Source organism: Bos indicus, chromosome 10, assembly GCF_029378745.1.
Source record: "Bos indicus isolate NIAB-ARS_2022 breed Sahiwal x Tharparkar chromosome 10, NIAB-ARS_B.indTharparkar_mat_pri_1.0, whole genome shotgun sequence".
Lineage (NCBI taxonomy): Eukaryota > Metazoa > Chordata > Mammalia > Artiodactyla > Bovidae > Bos > Bos indicus.
This window is the reverse complement of record NC_091769.1, coordinates 89047743-89055774: the sequence shown is the minus strand read 5'-3', so window position 1 is coordinate 89055774 and position 8032 is coordinate 89047743. Positions and strand designations below refer to the sequence as shown.

At 42.3% G+C, this 8032-nt stretch overlaps 1 long non-coding RNA gene across 1 annotated transcript; it reads right to left on the bottom strand.

The window, feature by feature from the left end:
* Positions 1-305: 305 nt before the first annotated feature.
* On the bottom strand, positions 306-5863 carry LOC139185165 (uncharacterized). The gene is made up of 3 exons (XR_011568691.1): positions 5028-5863; positions 4567-4787; positions 306-643 (listed from the first exon to the last, which is right to left on the bottom strand). It is a non-coding gene; the product is annotated as an uncharacterized lncRNA (long non-coding RNA).
* Between the last annotated feature and the right edge of the window lie 2169 nt (positions 5864-8032).

Below are 8032 nucleotides of genomic sequence, written 5' to 3'. Positions count from 1 at the left end.
CCGTCTATGGGGTTGCACAGAGTCGGACACGACTGAAGCGACACAGCAGCAGCAGCAGCAGACTGTAGCTTGGCAGGTCCCTCTATCCATGGAATTTTCCAGGCAAGAATACTGGATTGGGTTGCCATTTCCTTCTCCAGGGTATCTTCCTGACCAACCCATGTCTCCTGCACTGGCAGGCAGATTCTTTACTGGTGAATCACCAGGGAAGCCCAGAGAGTCAATTACTGAGCTCCAAAAGACTTGGCCCTGAACAGAACACAAGGTTCTAAGAATTTTAATTCCATATAAGGACCCAGCGTGAACACCTATTCCATGTGGATAAAAGAAGAGCTCTAGATATGAGTTCTTTGGTAAAAAACAAAACAAAACAAAATTCTCCAGCTTTATCATGAAATATATGACAGTCCTATATAAAAGAGTATAGAAAAAGGATGATCCAAAAGAATCACACAGAGGTGAGTGATGTCTTAGTCTGTTCAGGCTGCTATAACAGAATACCATAAGCCTGGGTAGCATACACAACATTGATATCTCACCATCCTTGCATCTGGGAAGTCCAAGATGAAGGTGCTGGCAGATCCAGTGTCTGGTGACAGCCCACTTTGTGGTTTGCAGGTCTTCTCATTGTGTTCTCACGTGGCTGAGAGAGAACAAGAAAGCTCTAATTTTTGTTTTTAATAAGGGCACTAATCCCATTCATATGGGCTATATCTTCATGATCTAATCACTTCCCAAAATGCCTACCTGCTGCTACTGTCACAATGGGGTGAGGGGTAGGACTTCAACATACAACTTTGGGAAGGATACAAATATCCATCCTACGGCAAGTTATCCATCACGGCTGTGAGGTTTAGATAGAGATGTCTAGCAGTCACGGTCCTAAGTCATCGCTAACATCCAGAGCCGCTGACTAGTCTGATCATTGTTACCTGCCCCTTCCTTCTTCCATCTGCTTTATAAAAAAGAAACTCTAAGCTCTCATGGGTATTGTTGTCTGCTTATCATTCAGATAGTTCTCCAAAACCTCACATGCAAAACTTTACATCGTGAAATTATCAAAATCTAGAATTATTCTTGGGCTCCTAGAGTAGAATGTTTACCCTCCCCTGACTCTTTTCAAACAGGTGGGTAGACCCAGGTGGCAAGCGAAGAAAAGAAATGGCTTAAAATAAATTGTAATATTTTACTGTAACACATCATTTGCTGAAATCAAGCTTTGTCCAAACTACATTACCCCAAAAGTAAGAGAGTGTCCCTGTCTGATGCTAAATTCTAAGCCAGCTGCTTCAGAGCTCTGTGCTGTTTCCTTCTCCATGGTCTGACCTTAACGGCCAGACATTTATCAGTGTTCTTGCTGTAACCGAACAGCACTTATTCCGTATTACATGCTGCTTAGGCTGCACCACAGAGACAGCCGGAAAACGCCTTAGCAGCACGGCTTTTTGCGTTTCCACGGAGAAGTTATGCCTGAAGCAGTCATCTTATCCAGATGTATCTTCCCCCCTCCAGATTGGGTCTTATCACCAGCTCAGTCACCCTCTTATCCTACTCCTGAGAAGTGGAGATTGGGGGCCAGAAAATATGGCTGAGCAGGACCCTGGAAGACTCATGCACAAGCACATCTTTATTCTGCAGTTAAAATTTCTGAGAGGTTCCAACCTGAGAGATCCCACTATTGGAAACTTCAAAGAAATAAAACGAACATCATAGTTCCTTATGTAGGACAATATTCCAAAGTTCAAAACGTTATTCCATCTGGAAGACAAGATAGGGCCTGTCTGTGTCATCGTGTGCATGAATGTGTGTATGTGTGTGAATGGTCTTAACAGACTGGCAGCGGTGTGATGGATGACCTCTAACCTCCTATGATCCTGTCCACCTTAATATAAGCTTCTTCCTTCAGGTGAGATGCTGCTGAACTACAGGTAATGCACGCACGTAACTCCAAGTAACTCAGGGCTCAATAGCCTTCGTTTCAGAAATTACTAGTGAGCTTGCCGAGAGCAAAAGGAGCCCCACTACCTTCTGACCCAGGTGACCACGAGGCACGTTTTACATTGTCTGTATGAGAGTTCTCAAATTTCGGAAAGTTTGAGATTTACAGAAAGCAACATTGGTCTAGAAGTGAAGATTCTCATCCCCAAGAAAATGAGTTCTAGTGAGTTCTAGTGACCTTATTTGGATGGGAGGAATGGTGAGGATTAAATGCTTCATATTTATTGAGCACCTGCAGTGATCTATGTCCTTTTCAAAACATAGCAGAGGAGACATAACTTCTCTTTCAATCAGGTTAATGAGGAATTGATTTTTGAAGCTTTTTAAAAACACAAAGTGCAATACCAGCGTTAAACACCAATCAGACGGGGAGTGGTGCTCACCTAGCTGACTGCCTAATGTGGAAGGGAAAGTGTGGGTGATCAATAGCGGATCTATAACTTGTTCCCAGGGTGCAATAGAGTGCTTTCCCCATCAGCAGCATGAGCAAAGACTCATAGTCTCTTTGCTCAAAACCGTGGTAGTAATCAAAAGAGGACTCAATCTCCCTATAAGTTAGTGGGTGCTCTTTACGATAAGGAGACGGGGCAGAGACAAAAATCTAGAAGGGATACAGAGGCCAAGAACAAGCAAAAGGCCCTGGCACAGACTTTTGCAAAATGTATGTCATGGTTTCTCAAGACAACTGGACCACCTGGTGTTAGAAAGTTAAGTTAAAGCTCCTTTCTTTCTGTCTTCCACGGACCGCAAACCACACAAACGACCTTAGGACAGTGTTAGCCAACGTCCTCTACGGTGAGGAGGGACTCAGCATTAAGCTTTGTGACTCCCGACATGCCCAGGTCTGGCCTGGGAACACTGAGGAGTATATTCAGTGTTGGTGAGACTTGGATTGTGCAGATGAACTGGAATCTATCGAGGGCTGGGTGAGACACACGCCCACATCGGCAACAAAGTCTAAAGTAACGATGTGTTAGTCGTTCAGTTGTGTCCGACTCTTTGCGACCCCATGGACTGTAGCCCACTGGTCTCCTTTGTCCATGGGATTCTCCTGGCAAGAATACTGGAGAGGGTTGCCATGCCCTTCTCCAAAATAATAACTATCATTTATTGAGGACTAAGTATGTGCCAGACCCTGAGTCAGTCAGACTCCTGACCTACAGCATCTGATTTAATCCTCACAGCAACCCCATGGAGTAGGGATTGTTGTTACCACCATCACACAGATGAGAAACTGAGAGGAGTGAGCTGCCTAACTGATAAGTGTTAGCACCGGAATTCCAATCTTTAGAGAGTCAGACTCCGAGTCCTGTGCCCTTAATCACCCTACAATCTGCCTTCCAACAAATAAAGCTACCATCTATTGAACACTTCAATACATGCCAATGACGGGCTGGCTATGAATATCATCTCATAACATAGGCAGTTAAGATGAGTAATTCAGCAACTCTTTCATCTACTGAGGACTAACTTCATAGACCATGCCAAAATGTTTCCTAAGTGTAAAGGAAACAAATGTCACTGCCTTCAGGAAGGTCATCATTCTTCCAACTGACCCATAAGTGGATCCTGACATGTTATCAGGATGGGTTTTCCTACTGGCACAGTACTACAGCAAGAACACACTGAAGTATGTAAAGAGAGCCATCTGAATTCATTTAAAAAGTCTAAATTATGAAGTGTTTTAAAATACAATCCTTTACACTTTTAAGATTCACTTTTTCACTTCTTTTACATTTTAAGAAAAACTAAAGCTAGACCTAAGGTAACAATGTATTGCCAAGTGAAAACCCTGAGTAGTCAAGAAAATTTTCATTGATGATTGCTTTGACTTTCTGCAAATTAAAGTGCTTCTACAGCGCCTGCAGACAGTTTATTCCCTTAAGAAGACGAAAGAGTCCCTCTGAAATCCAGCTTCTGCCTGAGTTATGACAAATCCCAAATTAGTGGTCCCTCAGTAGGCTCTATACTAATGACCGTACATTTTATCTTGTATTGACTATTTTCAGTAGCTCTTTGCCAAGGAATGCAAATGGTGTTAGTCCATCATCTCATTTACTTTTATATAACAAAGTAGGCTAACCTGTGACCCACAGATGAAGTTATATTTCCCAAGTCACACACTGAACTGAAAATAGACTCACACCCTGCCCCATTCGTCAGAACTTCTGGTCCAGCTCATGCTTGCTCTCCACATTCCTCCTTCCACTGGGTAAATCTTGCTTCTCTTCCATTCTTGACAAACAAAGTCAGGAACTCCTAAGTCTAATTGCTCGTGTCTTTGTGTATAAATTAGTGGTTAATAATGTTATGAATAATTACATATTATTAATAATAATATCATTATTTTTCTAAAGGTCATTCAAAGAAGAACTTTAGTCCCCAGCCTGAAAGGAAGAAAATGGGGAATGAAAGAAGGAGCTATTTGCTTATTCATGTGTTTTTAAGTTTAGAAGAAACCAAGAACGAGACCATGACACACACCAGAGCTTCACGTTGTCCCCCCATTCTATACTCGACTTCCTCCTTACTGTGAAAACCTCAATTTCACTCAGAGCTACAACTTACCCAGCAGAAAACATTAACCTTCCCAGACTCCTTCGTAGCTAATAGTCAGGTGACCCAGTTCTGGTCAGTGAGGCATATGCAGAAGTCCTTGGGGATTTCTGGGAAGTGTGTCATCTTCCTGATATCAGCACTTGCTCTTCTTTTCTCTTTCTGTCAGGAATATGACCATTGCTCCTGGAGATACAGCAGCCATCTTTCAATCATGAGGCTAAAGTCACGTGCTATGAATGATAAGGAAAGAAAACAGAAGTCATGGTGTTCAGTGCATGAGCATCTATGCTGGCCATGGATATCCTGTCCCATCTAGGACCTGCCCTTGTGTGAAAAAATCTTGTATTTAACCCACTGGAATCAGGATTTCCATCATCTTCCACCAAAGAGATTTTTTAAAGATCCAGTTAATTGGGGGGATACCCTAATAAAAGGTAACCAAGACTTAGGGCATTTGGAGTTGCACGGACCCGTTGCTGTTGTTGTTGAGCTCCTCGGTCATGTCTGATTCTTTGCAAGCCCACAGACTGCAGCATGCAAGACTTCCCTGTCCTTCACTATCTCCCGGAGTTTGCTCAAACTCATGTTCGTCGAGTCACTGATGCCATCCAACCATCTCGTCCTCTGTGGTTCCCTTCTCCTCCTGCCTTCAATCTTTCCCAGCACCAGGGTCTTTTCCAATGAGTCAGCTCTTCACATCAGGTGGCCAAAGTATTAGAGCTTCAGCATCGGTTCTGCCAATGAGTATTCAGGGTTGATTTCCTTTAGCATGGACTTGTTTGATCTCCTTGCTGTCCAAGGGACTGTCAAGAATGTTCTCCAGCACCACAGCTCGAAAGTATCTTTAAAAAGGTTTCAATTGGAATGGACCTGTAGAGATCAACTAATTGAAACCATTTTAAACCAAGAAGAAGACCAAAGAGCAGACGAGAGATGTGCCTCGGGTCACAAAGCTGGTGCTTCAGTTCTCAGCCCAGTGCTTTCTGTGATTCCATGTGGCCTGCCTTGAAGAGAAAAAGATTAGAATGAGCTAGAGAAAGAAATATTTCTCAGATAGCCAGATAAAAGTGGCTCTGTGAGAGAATAAGCTGGATCCGTAACTGGATGGAGATGTACTCAAAAACTGTTGACATAGTCCTTTTAAGAGAAGCAAGCACTTCAAAAAGAGAGACAGAAGAAAAAAATGAAGCTCACAGGCTTCTATACTCAGAAGTTGAAAACAACCGTTTATTAAGTTATTTTAGCAGTCTCCCCAGAGTAAGCTAGAAATAGCAGTGTTGGTCTTATTCTTTAAAAGAAAGTGGAAAACTGCCCTCTTCTAATTAGAGAAAAATCATTCAAAAGGCGGCTCATTGTGCAGTCCCACACTGTCTCTGTACAGAGTTTCTCTAGCTATTTAGAGCCTGGACCCTGGAGCCAGATTGCCTGTGTTCAAACTCCATCTCTACCACTTGCCAGATGTGTGAACTTAGGTAAGTAACCTCTCTGGATTTCTGTCTTTCCATCTATAAAATATGTATAATAATAATACTTACTGAAGGTTGTGGGCTCAGTTGGTAAAGAATCTTGCTGCAATGCAGGGACCCCAGTTCGATTCCTAGGTCGGTCGAGAAGATCTGCTGGAGAAGGGATAGGCTACCCACTCCAGTATTCTTGGGCTTCCCTTGCGGCTCAGCTGGTAAAGAATCTGCCTGCAATGCAGGAGACCTGGGTTCAATCCCTTGGTTGGGAAGATCCCCTGGAGAAGGGCAAGGCTACCCACCAGTATTCTGGCCTGCGGTATAGACACATATACATAACACATGCATATACACACATGTACGCTACCATTACTATGATAGCTATAGTCACATGTAATAGAAGCCTGGGGTTCAAAGAAAAAGAAAATTCACGTCCCCGGGGATGTTTTGGCAGACTGATAACAAAAACACTTACATGAATGACTTCCTAGTTTAAGGAACCTCACCAAACATTTGTTGAATGAATGACTGAATGTCATCAGTCAAAGAAAGTCCCAAAGAATCTTATAAATCTCAAAAAAGATATCTAAGGGTAATGTAGAAGCCAAAATTTTGCGTGTGTGTGTGTTTTCTTTTTTACTAAATTTATTTATTTTTTAATGAAGGATAATTGTTTTACAGAATTTTGCTGTTTTCTGTCAAACCTCAACATGAATCAGCCATAGATTTACACATGTCCCCTCCCTCCTGAACCTCCCTCCCCTCTCCTTCCCCATCCCATACCTCTAGGTTGATACAGAGCCCTCTTTGAGTATCCTGAGCCATACAGCAAATTCCCATTGGCTATCTAATTTACACATGGTAATGCAAGTTAGAAACCAAAATTTTAGAATTTGGAAACATGGCTAGAATTCATTTAGCCATAAATTGTAATGAATGAATAGCAAGAAAATGTGTGATTGTACTTTTGGCTTATATTTCTAATTCGCTAGAAAAATATGGTGTTTACCTTTATCAATTTTAATAATAAAATTATGTATTTTCTTTTAAAAGAGACAGAGTAGCTCTAAATCTGTATGACAGCCTTAGTAACCACCGTGAGAAAGTCAGGCCATGTACAGCACATGGGGCTCAGATCACTTAGCTGTGTGTCGACTTCCACTTGCTGGACACTCCCTACCACCTTTCTGTCCACAGGACAATGAGAGCAGAGAACTAAGAACTAGGACGCTGAACCACGGATACTGCTGTGTGACCTTGGGCAGGTCACATAACCTATTTGGATCTGTTTTCTATCAAGAAAAATGAGAGTCTTGGACTAGCTCATTACCAAGTTTTCTTTAAGTCCAATAATTTTCAGAAATCTTCTATAGGGATAAAACTAAAAGTTAGGAGATATAAATTGTGACAAACGTCACAGATATCAAGCCAAGGAAAATCAATAAGAATATCTCCAAGGCAAGCTTAGCTGGTTTTGCCACTTTCAATGCACCTATCACTATTAACCTGTAGCGTTTCTACCATGATTATCACCTTACTGTTGCAGAGGAAGTATCTTTTTGCATTTAAAATATCTAAGCTATTGCAGTGACCCGCGATGGGGTCCATGGCACATCTCTGAGGCCACACTCCCAAGAAGGAGAAAAGAGGTGGACAAGGGGTGATTAGAAGGACTTTCAAGATGGGAAAAGAAAAAATGCACAAAATGTCTATCAGAGAAATCATATCAAATACCATATCAATTCTGAAGGCAAAGGCAGAATTTTGAGCAAAGGTCAAATTGCTTGCTCTAGGGGACACCTGTTCCTGTTTTGCCTTTCCTAACATCACCCTGACTTTTCTTGCCAGTTTAGCTGAAACTGCTCCCACCCCCAGCAAGAGGACTGAGTCCTGACTGGCCCAAGCTATTCTGTATTGGCCCCTCTGTCCTGGCCACAGTGATTGGTTGAGGAAAAGGTACATATTATGGAATAAATGTGACCTGCCCCCCAAATTCACATGTTGAAATCGAATCC